The sequence below is a fragment of the Oncorhynchus masou genome, chromosome 21 (genome assembly GCF_036934945.1).
Source record: "Oncorhynchus masou masou isolate Uvic2021 chromosome 21, UVic_Omas_1.1, whole genome shotgun sequence".
In the NCBI taxonomy this organism is placed as follows: Eukaryota; Metazoa; Chordata; class Actinopteri; order Salmoniformes; family Salmonidae; genus Oncorhynchus; species Oncorhynchus masou.
In genome coordinates this window covers 10,454,916-10,475,176 of record NC_088232.1, presented here as the reverse complement: position 1 = coordinate 10,475,176, position 20,261 = coordinate 10,454,916, and the positions used below count along the sequence as shown (strand labels likewise).

General features: G+C 42.1%; 1 protein-coding gene across 1 annotated transcript in view; it reads right to left on the bottom strand.

Moving 5' to 3' along the window:
- LOC135507802 (F-box only protein 41-like) overlaps window positions 1-10,542 on the bottom strand; it is a 96,528-nt gene extending 85,986 nt beyond the window's left edge. Inside the window, exon 1 of the mRNA XM_064927466.1 lies at window positions 9,960-10,542. The gene's annotated coding sequence lies outside the window, so the exon portion shown is untranslated. The remainder of the gene's footprint in view (window positions 1-9,959) is intronic.
- Between the last annotated feature and the right edge of the window lie 9,719 nt (window positions 10,543-20,261).

Genomic DNA, 20,261 nt, shown 5'->3' with positions numbered 1-20,261 from the left:
TCCTTTCATGTATTAGTGGTTATGAAGGACAGGAGATAAACCGTTTTAAGAAGATTGGGGCACAGATACTGTGTGAAGGAAAAGGGACAGGAAAAGGTGGGAATCTTTAGAGTAGATACACTGGATGCAGGTGTTGATGACTGAGGAGACACTACGATTATTGTCCTAGCCTCACAGTACAGTAGCAGCTGCGTAATCGACAATAACTGAAATTTAAAATAAAAAATATCTGAATTGTCATGAGTGTCTTAAAGTAGTTTTAGGAGCGGAATATTCAACTTTAATTTGCAAGTAGACATAGTTTACCCAATTGTCACCACAAGGAGGCCTGACAATAAACAACAGTAACACAGTGAGCGTATTGTGTCGGGTCACATTGTGTCGGGTCACATTCTCCGTGCTAACACGGTGCCACTGTCACGGCTATGGATAAGCCACCCAGTGAGAACCTACAGCAAGGGCTGTGGTAACACTTCTCATCATGGATTTAAAAGGATTGGTGTAAGCATTTGCTGGAGGGAGTTTCCACAATTGTCAAATGCATGCGGGAAAGTGTGAAAGCGCAGGAAAAGGGTGGAGAATTGGGGCTGAGAGCTGGGAGGAGATGCGATGGCTGTGGCTGCATAGCACAGCACAGCATAAAGACACAGGGTGTATGAGGAAACTCGCTCAGAGTCGGTTGTCCCCCTGCCTCCACTGTCTTCTATTGATCCACGTGGCTCGTCAGAGGCAAACATCCACCATTACACAGACCACCATCATCATATGCTCCGTGCCTCGGCTGGGTATGTCACTGAGAAAACACTCGCAGCCTTGGAACCACCCCACCCCCATCCAATAGCCCCCTCCATAACCTGCATGTGCTACAATTTAATAGATCTACTTCTGCTTACGTGACAGATTAATGCTGCCATTTTACAGTATGCTTGCATATGGAGTAAATTGCGCGTATATCATAACTGTAGGTACATCTGTTTATTTGCTTGGTGAAGTGACATGGGATGGACATTAAGATAACCTCAGTTTCCTTAACACTTTTCAGACCAGGATAGTAGAACATGAACAGCGCTAACCTGAGCGATGGGTAAAATCTTCTCTTTTTAATTATTGCATGGGAGATTTGGACCCTTGACTAGAAGTGCGTCATCCGGGCTAGTAGGATTTGCAGTCCTTACATTTCATCCCAAACTTGCCAACATGAATAACAAATCAATTTCAACGTCATAATCTTCACCCACAGTCATTTCTGTACCTGCCAGTTACTTCCATAATAAAACTTGAAAAAACTAAAATGTTCGTTATACAAATAGGCAGATTCTAAATCTCCATTCTATTGTTAAACCTAGCGTACCTGCAAGGATTCTGTAACTGCAAGATGCTTCCATAATGAAAAACTACATTTAAAAAAAAAAATCCTAAATGTATTGTAGCGACCAAAGTAAGTTTTATTATTTGAGATAATGTAGGCACGAGATAAGCTTTCTGACCCTGGATCTGTCTGTGTGTGTGTGACAAGTTATTCTGAAATAGACACAAAATTGAAATTCTAGCAACTTTCCCATGTACATTACACAATTTTCTTACGAATTCCAATTTGTTGTCGCTAATGTTAGCTAGGTAAGTTAGGTGGCTAACATTAGCTAGGTTAGGGGTTAAGGTCAGGATTAGGGGTTAAGGTTAGCTAACATGCTAGCTAAGTAGTATGTAGTTGCTAATTAGCTAAAATTGTCCATGATGTGATTTGAAGACGCAACGTTTGGGTTGGTAGACAGTGTTATTTGCACTAGAGGTCGACCAAATTAGTCAGCATGGCTGATTAATTAGGGCCAATTTCCATTTTTCATAACATTCGGTAATCTACCTTTATGGACGCCGATTATGGCCGATTACATTGCAATCCACGAGGTGACTGCGTGGCAGGCTGACCACCTGTTATGAGAGTGCAGCATCAAAAGGACCTTGTGGCTGCAAGGAGCAAAGGTAAGTTGCTAGCTAGCATTAAACTTATTTTATACAAAGCAATAAATCCCCACATAATCACTAGCTAACTACACATGGTTGATGATATTACTAGTTTAACTAGCTTTTCCTGCATTGCATATAATCAATGCGGTGCCTGTTAATTTATCATCGAATCAGAGCCTACTTCAACTTCACCAAACGGGCACATTCGCGAAAAAAGCACAATCGTTGCATAATGTACCTAACCATAAACATCAATGCCTTTCTTAAATTCAATACACAAGTATATTTTTTTAAACCTACATATTTAGTTAAAATAAATTATTGTTAGCAGGCAATGTTAACTAGGGAAATTGTGTCACTTCTCTTGCGTTCATTGCACGCAGAGTCAGGGTATATGCAGCAGTTTGGGCCGACTGGCTCGTTGCGAACTGTGTGAAGACCATTTCTTCCTAACAAAGACCGTAATTAATTTACCAGAATTTTATATAATTATGACATAACATTGAAGGTTGTGCAATGTAACAGAAATATTTAGACTTAGGGTTGCCACCCGTTCGATAAAATACGGAACAGTTCCATATTTCACTGAAAGAATAAACGTTCTATTTTCAAAATTATAGTTTCCGGATTTTACCATATTAATGACCTCAGGCCTGTATTTCTGTGTGTTTATTATATTATAATTAAGTCTATGATTTGATATAGCAACCTGACTGAGTGGTGGTAGGCAGCAGCAGAATCATTAATTCTGCCCTGCACTTTACTGTGTTTTGCCAGCAGCTCGTAGTAATGCTTGAAGCACAGCACAGCACAGCGCTGTTTATGACTTCAAGACTATCAACTCCCGAGATTAGGCTGGCAATACTAAAGTGCCTATAAGAACATCCAATAGTCAAAGGTATATGAAATACAAATGGTATAGAGAGAAATAGTCGATGCGTCATAATTCCTATAACCTAAAACTTCTTAACTGGGAATATTGAAGACTCGTGTTAAAAGGAACCACCAGCTTTCATATGTTCTCATGTTCTGAGCAAGGAACATAAACGTTAGCTTCTTTACATGGCACGTATTGCACTTTTACTTTCTTCTCCAACACTGTGTTTTTGCATTATTTAAACAAAGTTGAACATGTTTCATTATTTGAGACTAAATTGATTTTATTTATGTATTATATTAAGATCAAATAAAAGTGTTAATTAAGTATTGTTGTAAAAAATAAAATGAAAATCATTTTTAAAAACATTTTAATAAAAATTGGGCTGATTAATCGGTATCGGCTTTTTTTTGGTCCTCCAATAATCGGTATCGGGGTTGTTAAATCATAATCGGTCAACCTCTAATTCGCACACCCAACCTCCCTGATCAACCTCCCTCCTATCGTTTCTGTCATCAGTAACCTTAACAGTAATCTTAAATACGTGATTGTTCCTGTGTTGCTCAGTTGGTAGAGCACTTCACTTGCAATCCCAGGGTTGTAGGTTCAATTCCCACGGGGGACCAGTATGAAAAAAAGAGAAAATGTATGCATTCACTACTGTAAGTAGTTCTGGACAAGAGTGTCTGCTTAATGACTGAAATGTAAATAATTGAGATGGACTGTATACAAAATAATGTATGTTCCAATACTTTGTGTGCCTTTCATGAATTTCCAATAGGTCATTTGTGTCCATTTCAAAAGATCTGTGATAGTGGGTTGTGTGTGCTTGCTTTAAATCGCTGGCATCAAGGCCGTTATTATGTTATCTAACCCAAGGGCCCTGCCTTATTGTCAAGCTGTCAGTGCCTTACCAAAGCCCGGATTGAATGGGCGCTAAAACCATTTCACAGCCTTTTCCCTATAGCCTCCCTATATACACTTGTCCACATACAGACTTGTGTGTTTGCAAATAGAATGAGGCTTAGACTTTTCATTTTATAGAGGGCAGATCTTCTATAGAGGGAAACTGTGGAGAAAATTGCCTCAGGAGCAGAGCAAAAAATCACAGACTGTCTCTCAGGTTGCGACCAAAATGGCACCATATTCTCTATATAGCGAAGTGTTCAAAAGTAATTAAATCAAATTGTATTTATCACATGCGCTGAATACAATAGGTTATTAATACAACCTTACTGCATTTCCATTCTGCTATGAGATTTCTAAACACAGTATATGAGGTCATTGATTTTTGGGGTGGCAAAGCAACGTGCATTGATGTGTGTCCACAATCCATACATGTAACCTATGTTAGCGGAGACAGAGAGACACCAATTAGTCCGTGCAAATATCCATCAAGGATGGATGTAATATTTCAATTGATTCAGACCCTGGAGTGCCAGATGGGCGGGGTTTGCACTTTAGGGACTATTTCATTGGTTCCGTTGCGCCAGGCAAGCTCAGTCAAGAACTGCTTTAAAGTATTATGAACAATTTGATCACAGGTCTGAATATGTAATGTGCATCTTCAAGGTGATTGACTCTGCACAGCTGTCACCAAGTACTGTATGCGTGGAGAGACTCCCAAATCCTGGCCGGAGATTTTCTGCTGCCCCATTGGGATTCCTCTCCACCTCCCAGTAATTCACCACTACAGATCTCAGACTCACTCACTCAAACTAGACCACACACTAGTGGGAAAATAGAGTTACTTTGATTAAGGAGGGAATTGGTAGATTGGTGAAGGGGCAGCTCTTGGCAGGGAATGAAGTGACAAAGCTAGTGTAGGAAAAGCAGGCAAAGAAAGGCTGGGAGAATGACCGTGTCCCAAATGGCACCCATTTCTCTATAAAGTGCACTACATTTGACCTGAGCACCATGAGCACCACATAGGGAATAGGGTGCAATTTGGGACGCAGATGGCGTAAGCATTTCACTGTAAGACCTGTTGTATTCAGCACGTGACAAATCAAATTTGATGATATTCCCCTTCTGACTGGGGATGGCCTTTATTCACACAACGACAAAGGTCTGATTGATCCAATTCACTATTATTGGAAAAAGAGTTCAAACAAATTGAAATATATAACATGTCATGCTGATGGCAGTCAGGATTTGGCATAAGTCCATGGCCCCATCCTGATACCAATTGAGCAATGTTCTCATGCCCAAAATAATTCAGGCCGTTCTGGACACAAAGGGGGTCCGATCTGGTACTTGATGGGTGTACCTTATAAACCACCGACTGAGTGTAAACATGGTGCTGTATCGAATCTCCGTTCAAGATTGATGGGGAGATCAGAGGCAGTCGACAACTGAGGTCTCTGATGTAAACAAAAACAAGCTCTCGTTACCGTTCCATAGAGGCAGTCATAGATAGTGTAGTGGCGCTATGGGACAGGAGGAGTACAATCAATGTTGTTTTGCCAGAGGTGATGCGATACTGTATGTCTACTTGTGGAAAATTACTATGGAATTGGGACGCTCCGCTGTCACTGTAGAGAATAGTTGAAACCTACACAAGAGAAAATGACTATGGGAAGATCCGCTGTCACAGACACACACAGTTGGGAAATACTTGACACTCAACTGTCAGTGTGACAGACAGTAAACATTCTGCATGAGAATGACATTTCACTGAATATGCAGCATTCCTCTGAGGTAACTAGTTGTTAAAGGAGTGCAGTAGTTGACGGAGATAGTGCTCATCGGTCACCATTGTCAAGGAGATTTTCTTGAATCGTTTTGGGAATGTCTTCCACCTGGGTCACTGTGTAAAAAGTGAACAAAAATGTCCCATGAATTTCAATATAAAAGAAGAAATAGGTTTAGGCTTGAGGAAAAATGGTCTGCAAAAGAAACTTAAATGAAAAGCCTCTGGGTCGTTTGGGAAGTATTAATCTTATCAGAGCTTAATATATTTATACTGAACAAAAATGTTTCATGAGCTCAAATAAAAGATCTCAGAAATGTTTCATACATACAAAAAGCTTATTTCGCTCAAAATGTGCACAAATTTGTTTACATCCCTGTTAGTGAGCATTTCTCCTTTGCCAAGATAATCCATCCACCTGACAGGTGTGGCATGTCAAGAAGTTGATTAAACAACACGATCATTACACAAGGTGCACCTTGTGCTGGGGACAATAAAATGCCACAAAAATGTGCAGTTATCACACAATGCCAGAGATGTCTAAAGTTGAGGTAGTATGCAATTGGCATGCTGACTGCAGGAATGTCCACCAGAACTGTTGACAGACAATTGAATGTACAATTCCCTACCATAAGCCACATGGTTTTAGAGAATTTGTCTATGTTCAACGGGCCTCACAACCGCAGACCACGTGTAACCACGCCAGCCCAAGACCTCCCCATCTGGCTTCTTCACCCGTGGGATCATCTGAGACCAGCCACCCTGACAGCTGATGAAACTGTGGGTTTGCACAACTAAAGAATTTCTCCACAAACTGTTAGAAACCATCTCAGGGAAGGTCATCTGCAAACTCGGCATCCTCACCAGGGTCTTGACCTGACTGCAGTACGGCGTCGTAACCAACTTCAGTGGGAAAATGCTCACCGTCAATGTACCACTGGCATGCTGGAGAAGTCTGCTCTTCTCAGCTCAACCTAGGTTTCAACTGCACCAAACAAATGGCAGAGAGCGTGCATGGCGTCGTGTGGGCGAGCGGTTTGCTGATGTCAATGTTGTGAACAGTGTGCCCCATGGTGGCGGTGGGGTTATGGTATGGGCAGGCTGAAGCTACAGACAAACAATTGCATTTTATTGAATGCACAGAGATACCTTGACGAGATCCTGAAGCCCATTGTCGTGCCATTCATCTGCCGCCATCACCTCATGTTTCACTATGATAATGCACAGCCACGTCACAAGGATCTGTACACAATTCCAGGAAGCTGAAAATGTCCCAGTTCTTCCATGGCCAGCAAACTCACCAGACATGTCATCCATTGAGCATGTTTGGGATGCTCTGGATAGATGTGTACGACAGAGTGTTCCAGTTCCCGCCAATGTCCAGCAACTTCACACATCCATTGAAGAGAAGCGGGACAACATTCCACAGGACACAATCAACAGCCTGATCAACTCTATGCGAAAGACATGTGTTAACTGCATGAGGCCAATTACTATTATTTGACACTGCTGGTCATCTCTGGACATCTCTGAACGTTTGAACATCTTGTACTGTTATAATCTCAACCCAGCACAGCCAGAAGACTGGCCACCCCTCAGAGCCTGGTTCCTCTCTAGGTTTCTTCCTGGGTTCCAGCCTTTCTAAGGAGTTTTTCCTTGCCACCATGCTTCTACATTGCTTGCTGTTTGGGATTTTAGGCTGGGTTTCTGTATAGCACTTTGTGACATCGGCTGTGACATGTAAAATGTTGGGCTATCGATACACTTGGCTACTCATTCATTGCAGCAGCGCGAGTGAAAGTACGGAGGAACGCATTTTATGCTTGGCAATCGTGTTGAATAAAAAGTGTAGACAGCGCTGAAATGAAAAGCGATCATAAAAACAGCAGCTCTCTGCTGTATTCTGACAGTCTCTCTGTCGCCATGGTTTTAAAAAGTTATTAAATCTTACTGTGGACGTCGGGCCCTCATACCACCCTCACGGAGTCTGTTTCTGACCGTTTGAGCAGACACATGCACATTTGTGGCCTGCTGGAGGTCATTTTGCAGGGCTCTGGCAGTGCTTCTCCTGCTCCTCCTTGCACAAAGGCGGAGGTAGCGGTCCTACTGCTGGGTTGTTGCCCTCCTACGGCCTCCTCCACGTCTCATGATGTACTGGCCTGTCTCCTGGTAGCGCCTCCATGCTCTGGACACTACGCTGACAGACACAGCAAACCTTCTTGCCACAGCTCACATTGATGTGCCATCCTGGATGAGCTGCACTACCTGAGCCACTTGTGTGGGTTGTAGACTCCGTCTCATGCTACCACTAGAGTGAAAGCACCACCAGCATTCAAAAGTGACCAAAACATCAGCCAGGAAGCATAGGAACTGAGAAGTGGTCTGTGGTCACCACCTGCAGAACCACTCCTTTATTGGGGGTGTCTTGCTAATTGCCTATAATTTCCACCTGTTGTCTATTACATTTGCACAACAGCATGTGAAATGTATTGTCAATCAGTGTTGCTTCCTAAGTGGACAGTTTGATTTCACAGAAGTGTGATTGACTTGGAGTTACATTGTGTTGTTTAAGTGTTCCCTTTATTTTTTTGAGGAGTGTAGTACAGGCAGAGAGATTTCTGTGGAGGGCTGATTGTCTTTCACCTTTAAAACGAGAGGAAACAATATCTTTCTTCTCAAGCAATGTACATGCAAATGTATTTCAATTGACTAAACGTGTGTGTGTCGTTTTTCTTCTGAAAAATGAAAAATATGCAGTGGGGGGAGGTGTGTCTGTGCATGCAAGAGTGCGCTTGTGTTTTTGATGGTTTGTTGGCGTGCATGCAATTATGCAATTTCATCTTGTATTTAGGCCTAAAAGTAAATAATGTGTGCAATCTTACTTGTTTCCCCTAATATCGGCCTGCTAATACAGGACTAGTAAAGCCCCAGGGCACTACTTTTGTAAAAAAATACAAAATAAATGTAAAGGAATAAAAATTGAGTAAATATTGTAAAGTACACTCACTAAAGCGTAGCAGTGCGAAGTAGGGGTGCTGAGGGTACAGGGGGTGCTATAGCACCTGTACTTCCCGCAGCTATGCTTTAGAGTGTACTTTACTGTATTTATACTTGGGATATCACTTTTGAACAGGAGAAGCTAAAAAAAAAAAATGACTGGAGGACATCTTTAAAGCTTGACTTCAGTCACATCTGATGGATGCCCAACAGCAGCAAGGGCACAGCAACAGCGAGGCAGTATTTCCCACAGTCGTCAGCCAGTCACACACAAACTGTAAATTAGTATTTCCCACGGGTCACACAGAGCACAATTCCCCACACTAGAGTAGCCTGTCTGTCACTCTAGGCAAAGTGCTGCTTTGGCTTCAAGAGCTGTTGGGACAGATCCTGGGAAGTTTTCTAAGTGGCCAAGCAGGAGCAGTGCATAATGCCAAGTCATGATTTCCTTTGAGACCTTCCCCTTGAGCTCAAGTATATTTAGTGAGACAGCTGGCAGTACTATGAGGCTCATAGCTGAGTAGTGGGCTCTTTCAAATATAAATACATATTTATAGTGAATGATAATATGATGTATTATCAGATAGTCCCTAATCATATTGCTTTGATGTTTGGACATTCTGCCCAAATAAATGTCATTTCTCGGAATAAAAACACATGGATATACTGGAATGAGAAAGTGTTTCTTGACTGTTAAAAGCTTCCAATAAAAGCTCTTATTATATGCAACAACAAAAATAGGCCACATTACACGTTATCAGCTGAAAAATGATTCCACCGAATGGTTGATATCATGTTATGACGGGCATGGGCCAGATCTTCACTAACCGTCACGTCGTCTATGAGTAGCAAATTAGGCCGGTGTCGTGACATTATGGATTCCGAATTATTCGATTGACAACTGATTGATTAAGCGAAAATTACACACGTGCAATGAATGGCTACACACATTGATTGCAACAATCGCACTGACTGAACGTTAGTCAGTCTTCGATTGGGTATTAAAGACCCAAAGACAAGTGGCATAAGGTAGCCTACCGCAGCAGGAACATGCGGCTTGACTGTAACCTATCATTCATCGATTTGAATAAGCGGAGAAAAACTACACGTTTTATTCAATAACATAACATTGACAAATATCAATGCAGTCGTGTCGATACGGATGACAACGTGCAGAAGGCGGCGAGTGTCCGGCGCGGGTAGTAGCGTAGCACTAGCAGCATGCCCTGATTTTCCTGCCTACCATTTTCGACAGTGCACAGGCACATCACTGGTGTCCTGCCTGCTTGCTCTAATTTGGCGATATTTTCAGCCATTCCCTCGTACGTGGTGTCAACGGCATTGTTCGACTGATACATACATACAAACACTAAGCACTGTCATCCACCCCCCAAAAAAACATTATGTAGGGTAAAAAGGGCTTCTCACCTCGGAATTTTCTCCCCATTTCTCGCTCGAGCCAAGGAGCCGCTCCAGCATTCGTTGACGTCACACGCCCCACTCTGCAGCAGAAATACAGTAGGCTTGCTCGAGAGCGGGAGGGCGCACAGGGAGAGCGAAGGCGAGAAGATAAGGCTGTTCGAGCTCCAATAAAGATTTCTGCCGGCCGAAATCTAGAAGATGAAAGGCATCCCTCTACCTGTGTGATTCCCAAGGAGCTTTCATTCCTGTGAGCACAGGACAGAAAAACACTGGATCGTTCCCTGGAGAACGAGGCCTTCAGATGAATGCATGCGTAACAGAGAACATTTCTACAAACGAATCATTTTTTAAAATCATGTCCAAGTAGGGCTAGTTACTGCAACTGCATGTACCAGTGATAATGACCACCTGTCATCTATAATGGGTTCCACACTTTATTTCCAACCAATCAATCAGTAATAAATGCATCAATCAATGAGATTCTCTTGTCAATAAAAAAAAGTGCCCGTATAAACGGGTAGGTAACATCCCAGGCTAATCCACTATAAAAATCAGCAGCTAATGCAAGAGGACGAGGAGTCCTTGTACGGAGATGATGTGTGTGTGTGTGTGTGCAGAGGTGTCATGCTCATAGGGGACACAGGGCGACGTGCCCTCTCAGATGTCCTGGTAAGAAAAGATAGAATAATGATTATGGCTCTAGATTGCAGGAAAAGGTGTTCTCACCTTTGCAAAATTCTCAAACTTTTCGACCGGGTGCCTAGTGTGTGTGTGTGTGTGTGTGTGTGTGTGTGTGTGTGTGTGTGTGTGTGTGTGTGTGTGTGTGTGTGTGTGTGTGTGTGTGTGTGTGTGTGTGTGTGAGTGTGTGTGTGAGTGTGAGTGTGAGTGTGCCTGTGTATCTGCTTGCCTGTCACTGTGTGCAAGTGGCCCATTAGCAAATTGCTACATGGTTAGGGAGGGTGACAGACAGGAATCTGTAAAAGAAAAGGGCAATGGAGAAGTTAAACTATTTCAATATAGCCTACACATTTTTTTAGTTATCGACAAGCCCAATCCAATTGTCTATCAAGATAGCGGAAATTCTCAAGGATTAATCCTCTGCTTCCCTTGTCATTTCTCATCATTACTATCATTTTCCTTTAGATATTGAAAAAAAAAGCTCTAATGCTGAGTGGCATTCAATAGTGTACATTAGTGTAATGTAAACAAGCATTACTCAGGTAGTCCCTTCCTGTTTCAGTCTGTTTTATTCCATGTGGTGCCTAGTGAATGCAACCTTGGTGTTTAATGTTCCCAATACAGGTTCAGCCAGGACACAGTGTGCAATACAATGCATGGATGATACTGCAGGTGCTGCCTGTCAGTGTACAGTCTGTTTTGATTAGGGGGGATAAAGTACCACCTTGTGGCCAAATGAGAAGACTGCACTCCATAATTCTCCACATTAAGGGACAACACCACCACTTTTCAACCTCATTTTCATTATATCCAGCACAATACCAGTGTCAATATGTGAAAACGGGGCATTTCTGTTTTGTAAAAAAAAAAAAAAAAAAAAAAAAGTTTTAAAAAGTTCTACCTGATGACATCTTCAAAAGTTAACATTTCAAAAATTGATTCTCAAATAATGAGATTTGCTGTGACTTTGTGAGCAAGAAAATATCCTCCCTTGGGCTAGAAACTGGATGAAGGGTTTGAAAATCACTGTTTTAAAAAAAACTTTTAATCCTACCTTGTGATGTCACGGAGAAGCATTTTTTTAGTACCTTTCTTTATAACAACAGATCATAGAAAGAGTCTGTTTCCACATAAGAGACACTGGTTTGGTGCTGAAGTATTTGAATATGAGGTTGACAGTCAAAAAATACCGCCTGGAGCCCTTCAGAGATCGGTCCTACTCAGGAATGAAATGTAAGCAAATGGGCTGAAACATTGCAAAACATTTTGCCACGCTGTACACCAATTAATATTATCTTGTGCACTCAAAAAGACACACATTAGCTTTAGGGGATTTTAATGGTATATTGTATGTCCCGATACAAATCGAACACTGTATTTCTCAAGGATGTCCTATGCACTATGTATGGAATAGGGTGGCATTTGGGATGCATCCAAGAAGAGAATCCTGGTGGTGTTCAAGTGGCAGTTAGCCAGAAGATTCTGACCGTACCGTTACGCTTGTTTACACTGAGCTGCAATGTGGTCGGAACGCCATCATGGTTAGATTAAGAAACTGTGGACCCGGCGCGAGATCAAAGCAGGGATGGGATAGGCCACTGTAATCCAAATTGTACCTTTATCCAAACTGATACATCGAGAAGATTGAAATACTGCTAGTTTTTCAAGAAAACTGTCCTTTTTTTGTCCTCATGCTAGCTAGCAGTAGCCACCGCAGCCATTATGGAATGGCAGTGTCAGCCAATCAGCTCTTTTGTTGTTCAATGCAACATGCCATTCCATAACACATCCTTGTTGGTGTTAGAATAAAACCTTAATTGCTTGGATTAAATTAAGATGATACTGTACCAAAGTTCCAAGACGATGATGTCAAAGTACTGTGACAGATTTAGATCAGACACTTCCCCCATCCCGTTCCCTTCATTCAGATTTTTTTATTAGAAGTGACGGCCCCATTGGCTGCTGTGTAATGGTAGGGCTGTGAACCTTTATTGTCTCTTGACTGGCTGATTGAGACATGCTGTGCTTTGGTCTGCTTTCATCATTGAGCAAACACCCTCCGCTGGTGTAGATATTATTAACATCCGTTTGCATAGCAACCATAATAATAAATAATATATGCCATAACGCATGCTTGACATTTCAATACAATAAAGTCGTTTTTGTTCTCTTCCCAAGAGTCAACCTCTCGTCTAGCCTTTTCTTTGTACCTCGGCAAGGAAATGCATGTGATTCAAAAGACCTTGAATGACAGAGGACGTTGAATGATGCCAGTGCATGTCACAGACAATACAGTACAGTACAGATAATAAGATACACACAGATCCGGAAAAGGGCACAGAACATTTCAGAGACAGTGTCTACGCCCCAAATGGCACCTTATTCCCTACATAGCGTACTACTTTTGGTCCAGAGCCCATGAGGAATAGGAAAAGGTACCATCTGAGATGGAACTAGTATTCAGCATACTATTATTGCTCCCAAATGCAGTAATTACCTCAGCGAAGAATCTCTTTTCGATCATATTGGGCTGTGTGACTGTGTCATTACCAACATGAAGACAATAGACTTGTGTAAAAAAAAACACACACACACAGTTCCTTGCGAAAGTATTGATCCCCCTTGGCATTTTACCAATTTTTTTGCCTTACGACCTGGAATTAAAATAGATTTTTTTGGGGGGGGGGGGGGTTGTATAATTTGATTTACACAACATGAAGATGCTAAATATTTTTTTATTGTAAAACAAATAAGAAATAAGACTAAAAACTGAAAACTTGAGCGTGCATAACTATTCACCCCCCCCAAAGTCAATACTTTGTAGAGACACATTTTGCAGCAACTACAGCTGCAAGTCTCTTGGGGTATGCCTCTAAGCTTGGCACATCTAGCCACTGGGATTTTTGTCCATTCTTCAAGGCAAACCTGTTCCAGCTCCCTCAAGTTGGATTGGGTTCTGCTGGTGTACAACAATCTTTAAGTCATACCACAGATTCTCAATTGGATTGATGTCTGGGCTTTGACTAGGCCATTCCAAGACATTTAAATGTTTCCTCAAACAAATCGAGTGTTGCTTTAGCAGTATGCTTAGGGACATTGTCCTGCTGGAAGATGAACCTCTGTCCCAGTCTCAAATTCTCAAGAATTTCCCTTTATTTAGTGCCATCCATCATTCCTTCAATTCTGACCAGTTTCCCAGTCCCTGCCGATGAAAAACATCCCCACAGCATGATGGGGATGGTTTTCTCGGGGTGATGAGGTGTTTGGTTTGTGTGTTTGGTTTGTGCCAGACATAGCATTTTCCTTGATGGTCAAAAAGCTACATTTTAGTCTCATCTGGCCAGAGTACCTTCTTCCATATGTTTGGAGAGTCTCCCACATGCCTTTTGGCGAACACAAATGTGTTTCATAATTTTTTTCTTTAAGCAATGGATTTTGTTCTGGCCACTCTTCTGTAAAGCCCAGCTCTGTGGCTTTAAAGTTATCCTATGGACAGATACCCTAATCTCCGCTGTGGAGCTTTACAGCTCTTTCAGGGTTATCTTTGGTCTCTTCTTATTAATGCCCTCCTTGCCTGGTCCTTGAGTTTTTGGTGGATGGTCCTCTCTTGGCAGGTTTGTTGTGGTGCCATATTCTTTCCATTTTTTAATAATGGATTTAATGGTGCTCCGTGGGATGTTCAAAGTTTCGGATATTTTTTTATAAACCTAATCTGTACTTCTCCACAACTTTGTCCCCAACCTGTTTGGAGAGCTCCTTGGTCTTCATGGTGCTGCTTGCTTGGTGGTGCCCCTTGCTTAGTGGTGTTGCAGACTATGGGGCCTTTCGGAAAAGGTGTGTATATACTGAGATATATATATATATATATATATATATATATATATATATATATATATATATATATATATATATATATATATATATATGTGTATACACATGTGTGTATATACATGTGTGTACATGTGTGTATATACATGTGACACTTAGATTGCACACAGGTGGACTTTATTTAACTAATGCACCAGATCTTATTTTGGGGCTTCATAATAAAGGAGGTGAATACATATGCACGCACCACTTTTCAGGTTTAAATAAGTTATTTTTTTCACTTCACTAATTTGGACTATTTTGTGTATGTCCATTACATGAAATCCAAATAAAAATCTACTTAAATTACAGGTTGTAATGCAACAAAATAGGAAAACCGCCAAGGGGGATGAATACTTTTGCAAGGCACTGTACACTACCATGGTTCAATTAATCTATATCACATACAGTATACTGCATTTCATTTCCAGGGGGCAACAATGAAACCAAGTGTTTTTTATTCAGATATTACCAGTGTGGAAATGTACCAAATTGTCATACTTGAGTAAAAGTAAAGATACCTTAATAGAAAATGACACAAGTAAAAGTGAAAGTCACCCAGTAAAATACTACTTGAGTAAAAGTGTAAAAGTATTTGGTATTAAATACACTTACGTGTCAAAAGTAAAATCATAAATCATTTCAAATTCTTTATATTAAGCAAACCAGATGGTGTTTATTTACAGATAGCCAGGGGCACACTACAACACTCTTGAAATCGTTTACAAATGAAGAATGTGTGTTTAGTGAGTCCGCCAGATCAGAGGCAGTAGGGATGACCAGAGATGTTAACTTGATGTGTGAATAGGACCATTTTCCTGTCCTGCTAGGCATCCAAAATGTAACTAGTATTTTGCGTGTCAGGGAAAATGTATTGAGTAAAAGGTACATTAAGTAATGTACTGAAGTAAAAGTAGTCAAAAATATAAGTAGTAAAGGCAAGCAGAAAGACCCCAAAAAAACTACTTAAATAGTACTTTAAAGTATTTTCTAAGTAGTACTTTAAAGTATTTTTACTTAAGTACTTAACACCACTGGATATTATATTAAAGGAAAACTCCACCCAAAAATTATATTTTGGTATTTGTTTAATTAGTCTATTGTTGACATAGTCCCAAAATGTTTTGCTTGTCAGCAGTCAAGTTTTCAAGATATGTAACTTTCAAAATACAGAAATCATCATATGGTGCTGCATTTTGCATCATACAATGCTGCGTTTTTTCATTAGTTGATGCAAAATGTATCATAAAGGGATGATTTCTGTATTTTGAAAGTTACATATCTTGAAAACTTGATTTCTGACAAGAAAAACATTTGGACGAATCAAATAAACACCAAAAAATAGTTTTTGGGTGGAATTGTCCTTTAAGATGGCAGAATAATATACAGAAAAGAGAGAAAACATCCAACCTGCGGGTGATGTTTCTGGACAGCAGAGGGCAGCAGTAGTGTACAAATAATAACAGTGTCAATACATACTACTGGAAGAACTAATCGTGATCGTATCTCATAAATCAGATTAAACTAAAAACAGCTCAATTTTCAAAATTATTGGGTACTGCTGCTCACTCTTAAGTGAATAGGAAATATTGGACAATGTACATATTATGATATACGGACGTTTAGTCCCAAATGGCACCCTATTCCACATTTCGAGCAATATTTTTCACTAGAGCCCTTCACTAGAGCCCTTCACTAGAGCCCTGAGAGAGAGAGAGAGAGAGAGAGAGAGAGAGAGAGAGATTCAAAGTATGAAAAATGTTGATGTGGCAGCAGTGGTTAGGGGATTGTTGAGAGAGGTAGTTGACTTCAATAGATTGACAACATTTTCACAGTTATAGGACCTAACCAATCAAAAAAAGGTCTGACTGAGAAAGCGAGCCAAACTTTTCAACGTTTGGCACGTTCATCAGAAAGTCAAACGAGTTTACGTCCGTTATTATGTCACTTAGACCATGAGAAAATGGAGGACAAAAACAACAAAATTACAAAAAGTCAAAGGGATCACTGGTTTGTACTAATGTATTACGTCAAGTGCCAATTAAACACAGTAAGTGAATGAAATGTAATAAATTGCAGGTGAAAGGCTTCATAATGATAGGAGCATTCTATGCATACTGATGTAGATCAGGCATGATGATACCACATGGACCGTGGTGTATAGAGAAGCTCCAACAAGATCCAAGATTCCAGATAGAGAAAATTGACTTCTACATTATTATTTATATGATGAGAGAGTCTAACAGATCAATGTAACAGTGTATGCAGACGATCCAACAAGTTGAAAGATCAATAGAACAGTTTTCATGAAGGTACGTGTATCTCCACTACGACTTCCAATAAAAGGAAACATCTTGTCTACAACATAGGTCCCCCCCCCGTACACACTCGGGTTGTAACTGATGTACAACGCATTAGACACAACTGTTGTGATACAACTGATATTTGTAACGCAATGGAGAGTTTGTCTGCACAAAATTGCTTACTCAGCCCTTGTTTTCTCCACAACGCAAGTGTTCTAATTCTTGTGCAGAAAAACTCTCCATTATGTCACAACAACTGTGCCAAATGCATTGTTCATCGGTTGTAAAAATGAGTTTGTAAGGGACCATGGATGAGTCCTTCTGCACGAAGAATTATTAGATTTTTCTGCCAATATTGAAAGCTCCCTAATTACGACTGGTTGAAACGAGATTTCTTCTATCCCATTGATGAGAACGATACATGGGTCTGGTAGCAAACTCCATGTACACAATGACAATGATTATACAGACCTCTGCATTTTTAGCATGAGCCATACTGTCGATGCTGCCATGGTAACAGAGTATGTCTTATCAAGTATGGCTCTTGTGTGGATTTTTTCCCCAGTGGAACTTATTTTGGGCCAGCTTTCAGTGGTGTAGGTATGACAACAGGCTGGTGAGTTGCATTCATTTGCATATTAATACTGCTAACAGCCATTGTGTGTTAGTTTAACCCTTGCCTGATGGACCTCGTCAAATCACTGTCACATTACCTAGAACTTGGGCTGTATAGAGAGGCTTTTACGTAAATGGTGTAAAACACTTGGAAACTATAAATAGGTGGTCGTTCAGATACGGATGGTGATATCAACACATTGTTTTCCTGTTCTGATTCAGTGAGGCTCGTGGAGGGTTCCTATTTATCACAAACCACGTTGAAGACCATGTCATCTTCACACCGTATATCTCACACAACACTATTTGACATATGGTGTAATTACTTCATAGCAGAATAACGCAAATCCCAAAAGTGTACAGAAGCAGAGGGGAGACACAGCAGGAAGGGGCCGACATGGGGACTGAACCCTTGTCTCCAGTGGGGAGGAATGTACAGTATATACGCTACCACTAGAACACAGGCTCTGCACCAGTATTTTCTGTGTTAATAATAACTACTTTTATCTCCACTGACAGTCTGACAGGCTCTCTGCCTATAGAGATGGGTGGCCTGTCGATATAGCGTGCATAGCATAACCACAAAGTTCAGATATTATTTGAACTTCAGTCACTTTGTAGCCCCCGCTTCGTCATCTCTGTGTACTTTGCGTTTCCTCCCTTGTTGAAAATAACGAGCAGGTTTGATGTAGGGCTACTATAGCCGATAATGAGAGGAGTGTTGCTGTTCAGAGGACTTGAAAGCTCTTCAGTCTATCTGGTCCCACAAGCCGCGGCCATTATGGAGCCGGATAGAGATGTTAAAGCCACCATAGAGTTCTAGTTGCAGACTTTATAGTGTGGGACAGCAGAAAGTGACCGAGGTTACAGCTGGGAACATGACCCCTTTTAAACTATACTGGAGGGATGGAGCCGTAATGCTCAAATTAGGTTGTACTAGGAAATCCCACCTAATTTATAGCCATCTTTGTATCTAAGACAATTGTGTAGCCTAGAGCGATTTTCTAGGTTAGCTAGCCAGCTATTGTCGTTCTTTTAAGGTAACGTAACGCAATTAACCTGCTAGCTAGCCAGCTAGCCCCCGAATAGCAGCACTGTAGAAACTATTACACTCGACGGAACGACTTGATTAGTGTAGTGTCAACATCGCAGCCACTACCAGCTAGCCTACTCCAGCAGTACTGTATCATTTCAATCATTTTAGTCAATAAGATTCTTGCTACGTAAGCTTAACTTTCTGAACATTCGAGACGTGTAGTCCACTTGTCATTCCAATCTCCTTTGCATTAGCGTAGCCTCCTCTGTAGCCTGTCAACTATGTGTCTATCTATCCCTGTTCTCTCCTCTCTGCACAGACCATACAAACGCTCCACACCGCGTGGCCGCGGCCACCCTAATCTGGTGGTCCCAGCGCGCACGACCCACGTGGAGTTCCAGGTCTCCGGTAGCCTCTGGAACTGCCGATCTGCGGCCAACAAGGCAGAGTTCATCTCAGCCTATGCCTCCCTCCAGTCCCTCGACTTCTTGGCACTGACGGAAACATGGATCACCACAGATAACACTGCTACTCCTACTGCTCTCTCTTCGTCCGCCCACGTGTTCTCGCACACCCCGAGAGCTTCTGGTCAGCGGGGTGGTGGCACCGGGATCCTCATCTCTCCCAAGTGGTCATTTCTCTCTCTCCCCTTACCCATCTGTCTATCGCCTCCTTTGAATTCCATGCTGTCACAGTTACCAGCCCTTTCAAGCTTAACATCCTTATCATTTATCGCCCTCCAGGTTCCTCGGAGAGTTCATCAATGAGCTTGATGCCTTGATAAGCTCCTTTCCTGAGGACGGCTCACCTCTCACAGTCCTGGGCGACTTTAACCTCCCCACGTCTACCTTTGACTCATTCCTCTCTGCCTCCTTCTTTCCACTCCTCTCCTCTTTTGACCTCACCCTCTCACCTTCCCCCTACTCACAAGGCAGGCAATACGCTCGACCTCATCTTTACTAGATGCTGTTCTTCCACTAACCTCATTGCAACTCCCCTCCAAGTCTCCGACCACTACCTTGTATCCTTTTCCCTCTCGCTCTCATCCAACACTTCCCACACTGCCCCTACTCGGATGGTATCGCGCCGTCCCAACCTTCGCTCTCTCTCCCCCGCTACTCTCTCCTCTTCCATCCTATCATCTCTTCCCTCTGCTCATACCTTCTCCAACCTATCTCCTGATTCTGCCTCCTCAACCCTCCTCTCTTCCCTTTCTGCATCCTTTGACTCTCTATGTCCCCTATCCTCCAGGCCGGCTCGGTCCTCCCCTCCCGCTCCGTGGCTCGATGACTCATTGCGAGCTCACAGAACAGAGCTCCGGGCAGCCGAGCGGAAATGGAGGAAAACTCGCCTCCCTGCGGACCTGGCATCCTTTCACTCCCTCCTCTCTACATTTTCCTCCTCTGTCTCTGCTGCTAAAGCCACTTTCTACCACTCTAAATTCCAAGCATCTGCCTCTAACCCTAGGAAGCTCTTTGCCACCTTCTCCTCCCTCCTGAATCCTCCTCCCCCTCCCCCCTCCTCCCTCTCTGCAGATGACTTCGTCAACCATTTTGAAAAGAAGGTCGACGACATCCGATCCTCGTTTGCTAAGTCAAACGACACCGCTGGTTCTGCTCACACTGCCCTACCCTGTGCTCTGACCTCTTTCTCCCTCTCTCTCCAGATGAAATCTCGCTTCTTGTGACGGCCGGCCGCCCAACAACCTGCCCGCTTGACCCTATCCCCTCCTCTCTTCTCCAGACCATTTCCGGAGACCTTCTCCCTTACCTCACCTCCCTCATCAACTCATCCCTGACCGCTGGCTAC